The 14,938-nt window shown below is 37.8% G+C and overlaps 1 protein-coding gene across 1 annotated transcript in view; it reads left to right on the forward strand.

Annotated features, from left to right (window-relative positions):
• LOC126201832 (uncharacterized) overlaps positions 1 to 14,938 on the forward strand; it is an 827,155-nt gene that overhangs the window by 803,075 nt on the left and 9,142 nt on the right. The gene's annotated exons all lie outside the window — the stretch shown is intronic.

Here is a 14,938-nt window from a genome sequence, read left to right on the forward strand (position 1 = left end):
TGTGAAGAAGTCTTAATACTTTTTGAACTTCCATCACATCGAGTCTTTTTCTTTGACTGTGTGAAGCAATTACATGTGGCACAAAAGAAGAAGTCCAATTGCACTGCGGATGATGGTGTGAAAGGAATAACAAGATTTCCAGTGTGAAGAAATAGTGTTAAAAAACAATTTCAGTGCAACTAGTGTGCTAATTCTTCACATCAGCATTCTTCAAAAACAGTTGCTGAAGGTGATGAACTAAAATCTAAATGACAAGGCTGGTCTTTACAGTGGATGGAGATGTGTGAGGGCAAATGCTGCTGTAATTGGTACTTGACACTACCAACAGAAACTTCAGTGTGTAGCTTCATCATGCAATTTTGACACTACAACTGCTAGTTCACTGGAGTTGGCAGAAATGGAAAAAACAGGGAAGTTGATATATTGTGTTCCAGACAAATCCAATTAGTAACAAAACCAAATGACAAACCCATTGGACACCTTTTATTGTGCCACTTAGATGCAGCTATCGCTGTTAGCAAAGTGGTTATCACCAAGTGTGAATGTACATACACAGCTCTAAGACATGCAGTATATTAACAATGTGCAGCCAATATTTTTATAGGCAGGCATGTTGATATTTTTTCGATCAATATATCGATACTTTTTCTCAATATACTGAGAGCCAATAGTGTAGTTGTTGTTGTTGTCGTTGTTGTTGTTGTTGCCTTCAGTCAAGAGACTGGTTTGATGCAGCTCTCCATGCTACTCTATCCTATGCAAGCTTCATCATCTCCTAATAAGTACTGCAACCTACATCCTTCTGAAACTGCTTAGTGTATATATCTTGTGGTCTCCCTCTACGATTTTTGCCCTACACACTCACGTACAGTACTAAATTGGTGATCCCTTGATGCCTCAGAACGTGTCCTACAAACTGATCCCTTCTTTTAGTCAAGTTGTGCCACAAATTCCTCTTCTCCCTAATTCTGTTCAGTGCCTCCTCATTAGTTAAGTGATCTACCCATCTAATCTTCAGCATTCTTCTTTAGTGTCACATTTTTAAAGCTCCTACTCACTTCTTGTGTACACTGTTTATCATCCATGTTTCACTTCCATACATGGCTAAACTCCACACAAATATTTTCAGAAAAGACTTCCTGGCACTTAAATCTATACTTGATGTTAACAAATTTCTCTTCTTCAGAAACACTTTCCTTGCCATAGCCAGTCTACATTTTGTATCCTCTCTACTTCAACCATCATTAGTTATTTTGTCCCCAAAAACCAAAACTCATTTACTTTTTTAAGTGCCTCATTTCCTAATCTAATTCCCTCAGCATCACCTGATTTAATTCAACTACATTCCATTATCCTTGTTTCGCTTTTGTGGATGTTCATCTTACATCCTCTTTTCAAGACACTGTCCATTCCGTTCAGCTACTCTTCCAGGTCCTTTGCTGTCCGTGACAGAATTACAATGTCATCGGCAAACCTCAAAAGTTATTACTTCTTCTCCATGGATTTTAATTCCTACTCCAAATTTTTCTTTTGTTTCCTTTACTGTTTGCTCAATATACAGATTAAATAATATCGGGGATAAGCTACAACCCTGTCTTACTCCCTTCTGAACCACTGCTTCCCTTTTGTCCCCCTCAACTTTTATAACTGCAATCTGGTTTTTGTAAAAAAATTTTAATAGCCTTTTGCTCTCTGTATTTTACACCTGCCACTTTCAGAATTTGAAAGAGAGTATTCCAGTCAACATCGTCAAAAGCTTTTTCTAAGTCTACAAATGCTAGAAATGTAGGTTTGCCTTTCCTTAACCCATCTTCTAAGATAAGTCATGGGGTCAGTATTGCCTTGCATGTTCCAACATTTCTATGGAATCCAAGCTGATATTCCATGAGGTTGGCTGCTACCAGTTTTTCCATTTGTTTGTAAAGAATTCATGTTAGTATTTTGCAACCATGCCATATTATCTGACAGTTCAGTAATTTTCATGCATGTCAGCACCTGCTCTCTTTGGGATTGAAATTATTATATTCTTCTTGAAGTCTGAAGGTATTTTGCTGTCTCATATATTTTGCTCACCAGATGCAAGAGTTTTGTCATGGCTGGTTCTTCCAAGGTTATCAGTAGTTCTAATTGAATGTTATCTACTCCTGGGGCCTTATTTTGACTTAAGTCTTTCACTGCTCTGTCAAATTCTTCATGTAGTATCATATTTCCCATTTGATCTTCATCTTCATTCTCTTCCATTTCCATAATATTGCCCTCAAGTACATCATCCTTGTATAGACCCTCTATATACCCCATGTACCTTTCTGCTTTCCCTTCTTTCCTTAGGACTGGTTTTCTGTCTGAGCTCTTAATATTCATACAGGTGGTTATCTTTTCTCCAAAGGTCTCTCTATTTTCCTGTAGGCAGTATCTATCTTACCCCTAGTGATATATGCTTCTACATACTTACATTTGTCCTCTAGCCGTCCCTGTGTTGCCATTTTGCACTTCAGGTGTTTGTATTCCTTTTTACCTGCTTCATTTACTGCATTTTTGTATTTTCTTCTTTCACCAATTAAATTCAATATCTTTTCTGTTGCCCAAGGATTTCTACCAGCCCTCATTTTTTTACCTACGTGATCTTCTGCTGCCTTCACTATTTCTTCTCTCAAAGCTACCCATTCTTCTTCTACTGTATTTCTTTCCCCTGTTCTTGTCAGTCATTCCCTAATGCTCTCTGTGAAACTCTCTACAACCTCTAATTCTTTCAGTTTATCCAGATCCTATCTCCTTAAATTCCTACCTTTTTGCAGTTTCTTCACTTTTAATCTACAGATCACAACCAATAAATTGTGGTCAGAGTTCGCATCTGCCCCTGTAAATGTCTTACAATTTAAAACCTGCTTTCTAAATCTCTGTCTTATCATTATATAATCTATCTGAAACTTTCCAGTTTCTCCAGGCCTCTTCCACATATACAACCTTCTTTCATGATTCTTCAACTAAGTGTTAGCTATGATAAAGTTTTGCTCTTTCCAAAATTCTACCAGGCAGCTTCCTCTTTCATTCCTTACCCACAGTCCATATTCAGCTACTACGTTTCCTTCTGTTCCTTTTCCTGCAATCGAATTCCAGTCCCCCATGACTATTAAATTTTCATCCCCCTTAACTATTTGAATAATTTCTTTTATCACATCGGACATTTCTTCAATCTCTTCATTATCTGCAGAGCTATTTGTCATATAAACTTGTACTACCATAGTAGTCATGGATTTCATGTCTATCTTGGCTGCAATAATGTATTCACTATGCTGCCCGTAGTAGCTATTCCGTATTCTTATTTTTTTATTCATTATTAAACCTACTCCTGCGTTACCATTATTTGATTTTGTATTTATAATCCTGCATTTGCCTGAACAGAAGTCTTGTTCCTCCTGCCACCAAACTTCACTAATTCCCACTATATCTAACTTTAACCTATCTATTTCCCTTTTTAAATTTTCTAACCTATTTTCCCGACTGAGAGAGCTGACATTCCACATCCAATCTGTAGAACGCCAGTTTTGTTTCTCCTGTTAATGAAGTCCTCCTGAGTTGTTCCCACCCAGAGATCCAAATGGGGGCTGTTTTACCTCTGGAATATTTTACGTAAAAGGACGCTGTCATTATTTAACCATATAGTAAAGCTGCATGCCCTTGCAAAAAATTACAACTGTAGTTTCCCTTACTTTCAACCATTCACACTACCAGCACAGCAAGGCGGTTTTGGTTGATATTACAAGAACAGATCAGTCAATCATTCAGACTGTTGCCCCTGCAACTACTGAAAAGGCTGCTGCCCCTCTTCAGGAACCAGACATTCGTCTAGCCTCTCAACAGATACCCCTCCGTTTTTGTTGCCCCTACTGTACTGCTATATGTATCGCTGAGGCACGCAAGCCTCCCCACCAATGGCAAGTTCCAAGGTTCATGGGGGGCTGATAATGATAATGAAAAAAATCTGACAATGATATTTTTTAAAATATTGATTTATCAGATTCCCAATATTTTTAAAAATATCCTTGACCAAAAGAAATCTGCTTGTATGAAACATAGATCTTACATTGAGGAAGAAATATCTGAGAATGTACATTTGAAGCACAACATTGTATGGCAGTAAATCATGGACTGTGGGAAAACATAAAAGAAGATAAATGAACCATTTGATAATCTTTGCAAATATATTGGGCATAGCAGCAATCACAGTGAACAGTAATAAAATATTACATAGAACAGTGTTGTTGACTTAAAAACACTTTTATTCATAAGTGTGACTGGTTTCAACATGATGTGGATCATCTTCAAACCATACTCCAGTGATGACACGTGGAGACAATGATATGGAGCAGGAACCCCCAGATGTCAACTGCTCATGATGGGAGTATGGTCCAAAAATGACCCACATCAGGTTGAAACTGGTCACCCCTCATGAATACAAGTGTTGTTATACTCTCAAGACTGTTTATTTTATTAGAGTAGATTAGAGGAGATTCGGTTTTCATTCCATAGATCCAAAAATGGGATGTCAGAAAATATAACATAAAAAAACATAGAACATTTGAATATAATACTCATTTCTCTGATCATTTGTTGGGAGATTCAAGATATGTGAATATGTCACAGTAAACTAGAACTGATAATATTTACAGAATTAATGCACTTTCAGAATTAAACATAGTTATACACTTTTAATAAATTTATCGCTCACAAAGTACCTAATCTTGTGACAAAGTGCTATCAGAATCGAAATCTAAGAGACATTTTTATTTAACCTGGTCTAACAGTTCTTATTAAAATATTCATCTCTAGAGTAGGAAGAATTTCCTCCCAAAATGTCTTTCAAACTTTGTTTAAACTGTGCTTTATCTGAAACCAAGTTTTTAATGGTTGCTGGCAATTTTTTGAAAACATGAGTTCGTGAATATTGGTCCCCTTTTTGGACCGAAGTAAGTTATTTTAGGTCTTTATATAAACTTTTCTTATTCCTAGTACTGATACTATGTATTGAGGCTATTTGCTGGAAATTAAAATATTTAAAAATTAGTTAAAATTAAACATTAAATTAAAAAATTAATTTATTGGAAATTTAAAAAAATTATTTGCAACAAATTTCATTAAGGAACAAATATACTGAGAAGCTGTGGTTAGAATATCCATTGCCTTGAACAGGTTTCTATGTGATGTTCTTGAATTTTCACCACAAATGAGTCTTATTACGTGCTTTTGCACCCCAAAAACTTTTGCTCGATTTGATGAGTTATCCTAGAATATGATAATATGACATAATAGAATGAAAGTAAGCAAAATGTGCAAGTTTTTTTTATATTTATATCTCCTACATCTGACATCATTCGCATTGTAAATACAGACTAGTTTAGATCCTTCAGCAATATTGTAGTATATCCTTTGCAACTGAATTTTTTATCAAATTGTAATTCCAGAAATTTAACACTGTCAACCTCTTGTACCTGCATGTCTTCATATTTTATACATATGCTGGAAGGAAATCTCTTACAGGTTCTGAATGGCATATACTGGGTTTTTTCAAAGTTCAATGGCAGTTAATTAGCTTTAAACCATTTATTAATGTCAGTGAAAATTTTGTTAGCAGCCATTTCTGAATTGGTACTTGACTTGCTATTTATTGCAATATTTTTATCATCTACAAGCAAAACAACTTTAACATCTGGCAATGTAACAGATGAGAGGTCATTAATGTACACAAGGAAAAGCAGCAGACCCAAAATGGAACCTTGAGGAACGCCACATGTAATTAATTCCCAATCAGATGAAGGCTGATTGCAGTGACACCATAATACTCTAATTTACTTAAGAGAATGCTGTGATTTGAACAGTCATAGGCCTTTGATTGATCACAGAAAGTGCCAGTAGCCTCTAATTTGTTATCTAATGAATTAAATACATTCTCACTCTGTTTAAATAGCCTTCTCTATATCAGAACCATTAGTAAACCCAAAGTGTGTACTTGGTCAGTATATTCTTTGCAGTCAGATGCTTAAGAAGATGCTTGAACACAATCTTTTCAAATATTTTTGAAAAAGCCAGCAAAAGTGAAATTGGTCCACAATTTTATGGTATCTCTTTATCCCCCTTCATGTAAGGAGGCTTAACTTCAGAATATTTTAGCCAGTCTGGAAACGTTCTGCTAATAAGAGACTGATTACGCAAACAACTAAAGGTAGAACACAGCTCACATGATCACTCTGATTAACGTTGGTGATATGTTGTCATAATCTCTAGAACACTTTGATTTTATGATGTATGCCACTTCTTTGGAAAAGTGAGCATCATTTCCATTTTATTGAAGTTATTTGTAGAGAATGGTCTCAGATTTTCCATTGCACTGTTTACTGAATCTGATAATCCCAAGCAGCCTGTAACAGAAACAAAGTACTTCTCTAAGAGGTTTGCAACAGTACATGCACTTGTTACAAATATCTGATTTATTTTTAGACCTATTCTTTCTGGTCTCATCTGCCTCCATCTTCACTATATCCCATACAGTTTTTATCATGTTTCCTGATGTAATTATCTTTCTCTCTTAATAAAGCTTAGATTTCTGGATTATTTGCTTCAGTATTTTGCTGTAATCTTTGTAATGCATTATAATGTTAACATCAGAGTTGTTCCTTGATAATAGATATAGTTTCCTTTTTGTCCCACATGTTACCTTTATTCCTTGTGTAATCCAGAGTTTATTTTTAGACTTCCATTTGATTTGCATTACCCTTAGAGGAAAACAATTTTCAAATGAGGATGTAACTTTATTAATGAATGTTTTATATTTTCCATTTGAGTCAGAAGTATTGTAACTATCTATCCAGTTCATGTCTTTGAGCTGTCTCCCAAAATTCTCAATTTTTGATGGCTTTATTATCCTCAAGTACTCAGATTTAATAGCTTTTGTACCCTGACTAGTTTCAACATTTAACATGAGATGCTGCATGTCATGATCAAATAGCCCATTTACTATTGGTTTTTTTATATGACTTTTTCCCCTGGATTGTCTATAAAGATATTATCAATAGCAGTCTCAGGGTATTTGCATGTCATTGTTGCAAAGTTCACAGGAGGAATTAAATTGAATGGTAGTGTTACTGATTGCAATCATTGTTCACTGACATAGCTTTTCAATAAATCCACATTTAAATCACCAGCAACCACTATTTCCTTGTTTTTTACTGTGAGATGAGACAGTAGAGCTTCCAAATTTTTTATGAAGAAGTTAAAGTTTTCTAAAGGTGCTCTGTATACACTTACTGTTATAAAGGACTTATTATGAAATACTACTACTGTTGCACAATCTTCTAAATGTGGCTCTGAGCAAAATAATTATAATTATTAATACCAATATTCTTGACAAGTGTGGCAACTCCTTTTTTCTACATATTTTCTCTGCAGAAGTAAGAGACTGACTTAAAGCCTATAACATTTAACATATCTCTACTAGTGGTCACATGATATTCAGAGAAGCAGATTATATCAACTGGTTTGCTCACCTGTAATCCTTCAACACAAATAAGCAACTCAGTAATCTTACTCCTGAGTCCTCATATATTTTGATGCAATAAGGACAACTGATTTTGTGCACTGGCTAAATCATATATGGATGAACCTAATTTTTCTATCAATTTCTGAACATCTCCAGTTTCATCTATGGGCTGTGTGCATGAATTGTGTATGTTATAATTTGTTTTCTGGCCACCTCTTTTATCAATGTGAATGTCATTTTCAATCTGTCTTGGAACAGCTTTTGTTTCTGCCCTCCATACCCTAAAAAATACTGCTGTTCTGTCACTTGTAACAAGTGGTCCTTTACCACGTGTGATACTGCTCCCTCCTTCAGATATTTTCTGCTACCTGATCCAAGCAGCTGTCCCAACTCTAAATTAATTCTCCTAACAGAAGAGTTTAAATGAGGCTGGTTGTGCCACCTAAGAACAGACACAAGGTCAACTCCAGTATGTCTCATTGCTGAAACTATCTTTACCAGGTAACCCTCAGTTCAGTAATTACCCTCAGTTCAGCAATTAGGGTCCCTGTCTGTGCTGTTGCCTGCGCCATCCACTATTACCACAGTGTCTTCCTTTGTAAAGCCATTTGCAGAGTGAACCCATATCATCTATCACCTGACCCAGACCTGCATTTGGTTTAAAACAATTGTGATCTGGTAACTTGACCCTAGCTCATCTTGCAACAGCTGACCAACACCTCTACCATGTGATCTGCCTAAAAACAAAACTTTCTCTTTCTTCACAACTTTTTCTGACCTCTTACTTATCAGACACTTTTTGAAAGTTTGTTGTGTCCTGTTTACTCCTACATCTACTTGTGGCTCATCAGTTTCCAACTGTGACAACAGATCAAACCTGTTTTCCAGATTAACAACAATCTGAGAAAGGCCTGTTCATATTTCTTCTATAACCTGTTGTCACTTTGCACCACCCTTTTTGCTTCTCCCCACTTAATCTTTCCAGATCTTGTTTTACTTATCTAGTCTGCCTGAAGGACAGCAAATTTCTCCTCGTGTTCTACTATCTTCTTATCTCTACAACAAGTCCTACCAAATCACTGAGTGTTGTTTATTTCCCCAATTCCCATGCCACTGCAGTCACCCACATGAAAGAGAATTCAACAACCATCACACCACACCTGGGAACTAACAATCTTATCGCAAGTCACACACTTCTCTGTCATGGCAAACAAATTTTAGCCTTATCAGACAACTGAAACTCCACTTACAAATATCAACAATGTAAGAAAAGATAGATTGCTACTTAACATAAAGAAGACACATTAAGTTGCAGACACACACACAATTACTTACACAAAGATTTTTGCCACAATCCTCAAGAGCAAAAGAGAAACAGAGAAACACACGTGATTCATGCACACAAGCAAGCATGCCTCATGCACACATGACCACCAATTCCGACAGTTTGGTCCAGAATGAGGAACCTGAAACTTTCAGCACAGGGCAGGAGCATGTAGAGGAATTCTGATCCAAGTTTAAAAAAATGGTTGACCATGCACTGGGTAGATATGTACCCAGTAGAACAGTTCATAATGGGAGGGAACCTCCAATGTGTAAAGTCACTGTAAAGAAACTTCTGGAGAAACAGAAATTACTGCATAATAGGTATAAAACAAAGCTTAGGGCTATAGATAGAGAGGTGCAGAATGAAACACATTTGGCTGTTAAGAGAGCAATGCATGATGCCTTCATTGACTACCACAGCAGAATATTGTCAGGTGGTCTTTCACAGAACCCAAAGAAATTCTGTTCATATGTAAAGGCCAAAGTGTCCAGCCCCTAGTGAATGAGACAGGTACTGAAACTGAGGGTAGCAAAGTAAAAGCTGAAATGCTTAACTCCATTTTCAAATGTCCCTTTATAAAGGAAAACCCAGGAAAAATGCCCAACTTAATCCTCATACCATTGAAAAAATGAATGAATTAAGTATTAGTGTCAGTGGGATGTCCAGGGCCCAATGGACACCCTATCAGATTCTGTACTGAATTTGTGGCTGACTTAGCCCCTCTTCTAGCTATAATCTATTGTAGATCCCTCGAACAAAAAACTGTGCCCAGTTCTTGTAAAAAGGCATCACATCCGTCTACAAGATGGGTAGCAGAGGTCAGCCACAAAACTACCATCCAATATCCTTGACATTGATTTGTTGTAGAATCTTAGAACATATTCTGAGCTCAAACATATGAGGTATCTTGAACAGAATTACCATGTCAATACCAACCAGCATGTATTCTGAGAACACTGATCACATGAAACCCAACTTACAATTTTCTGACGTAACATACTGAATGGTTTGGATCGAGGCTATCAGGTACATGCTGTATTTCTTAATTTCTGAAAAGCATTTGACTCAGAACCATACCTACGCTTATTGTGAAAAGTACAATCATATGGAGTATTGTGAAATTTGTGATTGGACTGAGGACTTTTCCGTAGAGAGGATGCAACATGTTATCTTGGATGGAGACTCATCGTCAGGTGTAGAAGTTACTTCGGGTGTGCCACATGAAAGTATGTTGGGACCCTTGCTGTTCATGTTGTATATTAATGGCCTTGAAGGCAGTATTATTAGTAAAATCAGGCTTTTTGTAGACAGTGCAGTTACCTATAATGAAGTAGGATCTGAAAGAAGCTGCATAAATATTCAGTCAGATCTTGATAAGATTTCAAATTGGCAACTTGCTTTAAATGTTCAGAAATGTAAAATTTTATATTTCAGAAAAAAAGTAGCATCCTTTGACTACAATATCAGTGAGTCACTGTTTGAATTGGCCAACTCATACAAATACCTGGGCAAAACACTTTTTGGGGATATGAAATAGACTGATCACATAGGTTCAGTCATGAGTAAAGCAGGTGGTAGACTTCGATTTATTGGTAGAATACTGGGGAAATACAATCAATCTCCAAAAGAGTTTGCTTTAAATCACTCATACGATTGATTCTAGAATATTGCTCAAGTGTGTGGGACCCATACCAGATAGGACTAACAGGGGATATTGAAAATATACAGACAAGAGCAGCCCGAATGGTCACAGGTTTGTTTAATCCCTGGGAGAGTGTCACAGAGATGCTGAGGGAACTGAATTGGAAGGCTCTTGAAGATAGTCATAAACTACCCTGAGAAAATCTCTTAACAAAGTTTCAAGAGCTGGCTTTAAATGATTACTCTACGAATAGACTACCGCCCCTACATATTGCTCACATAGGATCCTGAAGATAAGATTAGAATAATTACTGTGTGCACATAGGCATTCAAACAATCATTCTTCCTGCACTCCATACATGAATGGAACTGGAAGAAACCCTAATAACTGGTACAGTGTGATGTACCCTCTGCCATACCCCTCACGGTGGTTTGCAGAGTATAGATGTAGATATAGAATGCACCTATAATGAGGGATGGAAGCAGCAGTTTGGAGGTGGAAGGGATAGTAGTGTATGGGAGGGGGGAAGAGGAATGCTGCCTGGCAAAGTGTGCAAGAACGAGAATGCCAACAGGTGCAGCACCAGAAGGTTGTGGGGCAGGGAGGAGGGGAAAAAAGGAGTGAAAATGGAGAGGAGCAGAGAAAGATAGCAGGTATGTTGGCAAAGGGTGGCAAGCAAAGAAGGTGAGAGATGAGAATTGGGAGGAGATGATAGGACAGAAGGGATAGAAACTGCTGGGTGGAGGGTGTGCAGAAAGCATGTTACTGTAGGTTGAGGCCAGGATAATTATGGAAGCAGAGAATGTGTTGTATGGATAACTCCCATGTGCACAGTTCAGAAAGGCTGGTGGTGGAGGGGAGGATCCAGTTGGCTTAGGTAGTTAAGCAGCCATTGAAATCAAGCATGTCATGTTCAGCAGCATGTTATGCAACAGGGTGGTATACTTTGCTCTTGGCCACAATTTGGAGGTGGCTGTTCATCCTGGTGGACAGCTGGTTGGTAGTCATATGAATATAAAAATCTGTGCAATGATTGCAGCAGAGCTGGTAAATGACAAGGCTCCTTTCACAGGTGGTCATGCCCCTGATGGGGTAGTATAAACCTGTGATAGGATTGGAATAAGAAGTGCTGGTAAGGTGGATTGGGCAGGTCTTGCACCTAGATGTTCCATCGGTATATGATACTTGTGGCAAGGGATTGGGATTGGGAGTGACATAGGGATGGACTAGTATGTTGTGGATGTTGGGTGGTCAATGGAACACCACTTTAGCAAGGGTGGGAAGTATCTCAGGTAGGATGTCCCTCATTTTGGGGCATGTGGTAGGTAATCAAAGCCCTGGTGAAGGATGTGATACAGTTGTTCCAGTCTGTAGTGGTACTAGATGATGACACTCCTTTGTGTGCGGTTCTTGGGGGCGGTGGAAGATTTGGAATGTGACTGTAAATGGCCTGAGAGAGCTATTTGTGGGCTAGGTCTGGGGGTACTACCTATCTGTGAAGGCCTTGGTGAGACCATCAGCATGCTGAGGAAGGTAATTTTCCATCATTGCAGATGGGCCATCCCCAGGTGGCCAGGCTATATGGGAGGGACTTTTTGGTGTGAAAGCGATGACGTCTATCGAAATGCAGGTACTGTTAGTAGTTGGCAGGTTTAAAGTGGGAAGAGGCGTGGATGAAGCCATCAGAGAGGAGGAGGTCAATGCCTAGGAAGGTACATGCTGGGTTGAGGAGGACCAGGTGAAACAGATGGGAGAGAAGGTTTTGAGGTTGTGAAGGAATGAAGATAGGGCATCTTGGCACTGAGTCCAGATCATGAAGATATCATCAATGAACCTGAACCAGACTAGGGTTTTGACATTTTGGGTGGCTAGGAAGGTCTCCTCTAGATGGCCTATAAGCCCTTTGGCATAGGAGGGTGCCATGGGCACCTCATGGCCAAAGGTGCAAGAGTTGGTGATCATGTGTACATGAGATGTGCTTGCTTGTGTATATGAATGGTGTTTGTTTCTCTGTTCCTATTTTATTGATAAAGGCCATAGCCAAAAGCTTTGTGTAAGTGTCTTTTAATTGTGCCTGTATGCAACTTAACGTGTCTTCTTTATGGTAAGTAGCAATCTATCTTTTCCTGCATTCCTGAAATTTTAGGTTTAGTCTAAATGAAACAACAGTAACTTCCTAGAGAACTCAATTAATGTATTAAATTTCTTAGAAAGTGTAGGCCTAAAGTTTGATAAGTTACATATAAAATCATAAAATTACAAATAATTTTTTTTGAGTCATCCGTCTTCTGATTGGTGATGAGATCCACGACAGCACCACAAACTCCTCTCCTGTGCCAACTTTTTCATCTCAGACTAGCACTTGTGACCTGCTTCCTTAAAACTTTTGTCTTCCTCTACAGTTTTTCCCTCTACAGCTCCCTCTGGTACCATGGGAGTTATCCCTGATGTTTTAGCAGATGTACTATCATCCTGACCATTTCTCCTGGCAGTGTTTCCCATAAATTCTTTTCCTCGACAATTCTGCATTGAACCTCATTGTTCCTTACCTAATTTTCAACATTTTTCTGTGCAACCACATCTGAAATGCTTTGATTCTCTTCTGTTCTGGTTTTCCCACAGTCTGTTTCACTACCATACAACACTGTGCGTGAAATGTACATTCCCAGAATTTTGTCCTCAAGTTTAGGCTTATGTGTGATACTTCTTATGGCCAGGAATGCCCCTTTTTGCCAGTGCTAGTGCTTTTTATGTCCTCCTTGCTCCATCCATCATGAGTTATTTTGCTGCATAAGTGGCAGAATTCCTTAACTTCCTCTACTTCTGATGTTAACTTTCTCGCTGTTCTCATTTCTGATACTTACTGTGGTCTTTCATTGATTTACTCTCAATTCATATTGTGTACTCATTAGGTCGTTCATTCGATGCAACAGATCCTGTAATTCTTCTTCTCTTTTGCTAAGGATTGCAATGTCATAAGGGAATCTTATAACTTATCATTTCACCTTGAATTTTAATCCCACACTTGAACCTTTCATTTCCCCCATTGCTTCTTGATTGTGTAGGTTCAACAGTAGAGGTAAAAGACTACATTCTTGTCTTACACCCTTTTGAATGCAAGCACTTTGTTCTTAGTCTTCCACTCTTATTGTTCCCTCCTGGTGCTTGTAAATAGTGTGTATTACCCATCTTTTCCTATAGCTTGCTTACCCCTGTTTTTCTGAGAATTTCAAAATCTTGCAGCATTTGACACTGTCAAAAGCTTTTTTGGTTGCCAAATGATATGAATATGCTTGTTTGTTCTTCAGTCTTGCTTCCATTACCAGTCTCAATGTCAGAATTGCATCTCTGGTGCCTTTATATTTCCTACAGCCAAATTGATCAACATCTAACAGATCTTCAATTTTCTTTTCCATTCTTCTGTATATTAATTATGTATATTTATCATGTCTTTTAAGCTGATAGTGTGATAATTCTCCCATTTGTTGGCTCACTCTATCTTTGGAATTGAATGGATGATGCTTTTCTGAAAGTCTGATGCTTTTGTAAAAGTCTTGTACATTCTACACACCAACTTGAATAGTTATTTTGCTGTCACTTCCCCCAATGATTTTAAAAATTCTGATGGAATGTTATGTATCCCTTCTGCCTTATTTGATCTTAAATTGACCAAAGCTCTTTTAAATTCTGACTCTAATACTGGATCCTCTATCTCTTTCCTCTTGACTCTTTCTTCTTCTCTCATGTTATCAGACAAGTCCAGCCTCTCATAGAGGCCTTCAGTACACTCTTTCCACATATCTGCTCTCTCCTCTACATTTAACATTGGAATTCCCACTGCACTCTTGATGTTACCATCCTTGATTTTAATTTCACTGAAGGTAGCTTTGTCTTTGTCCTTCCAACAATCATTCCTTTCCCGATGCCTTCACATTTTCCATGTAGCCATTGCATCTTAGCTTCCCTGCACTTCCTATTTGTTTCATTCCTAAGTGACTTGTGTTTCTGTGTTCCTGAATTTCACTAAACATGTTTGTACTTCCTACTTTTGTCTATTAATTAAAATTTTTCTTCTGTTACTCATCGTTTCTTCGCTTTGTACCTATGGTTTTCTTTAAAACTTCTGTGATGGACATTTTTAGTAATGACCATCATTTTCAACTAAACTGCCTACTGAGCTATTCATTTTTGCAGTGTCTGTAGCTGCAGAGAATGTCAAGCATTTCTCTTCACTCCTTAGTGCTTTTGCATCCCACTTCTTTGTGTACTGATTCTTCCTGACCAGGTTCTTAAACTCCAGCATACTCTTCATCATTACTAAATTATTATCTGAGTCTACACCTGCTCCTGGGTATGCCTTACAATCCAATATCTGATTTTGGAATCTCTGTCTGACCATGATGTAATCTAATTGGTATCATGTCGTATCTCCCGA

This window comes from Schistocerca nitens, chromosome 1 (genome assembly GCF_023898315.1).
Source record: "Schistocerca nitens isolate TAMUIC-IGC-003100 chromosome 1, iqSchNite1.1, whole genome shotgun sequence".
Classification (NCBI taxonomy): domain Eukaryota; kingdom Metazoa; phylum Arthropoda; class Insecta; order Orthoptera; family Acrididae; genus Schistocerca; species Schistocerca nitens.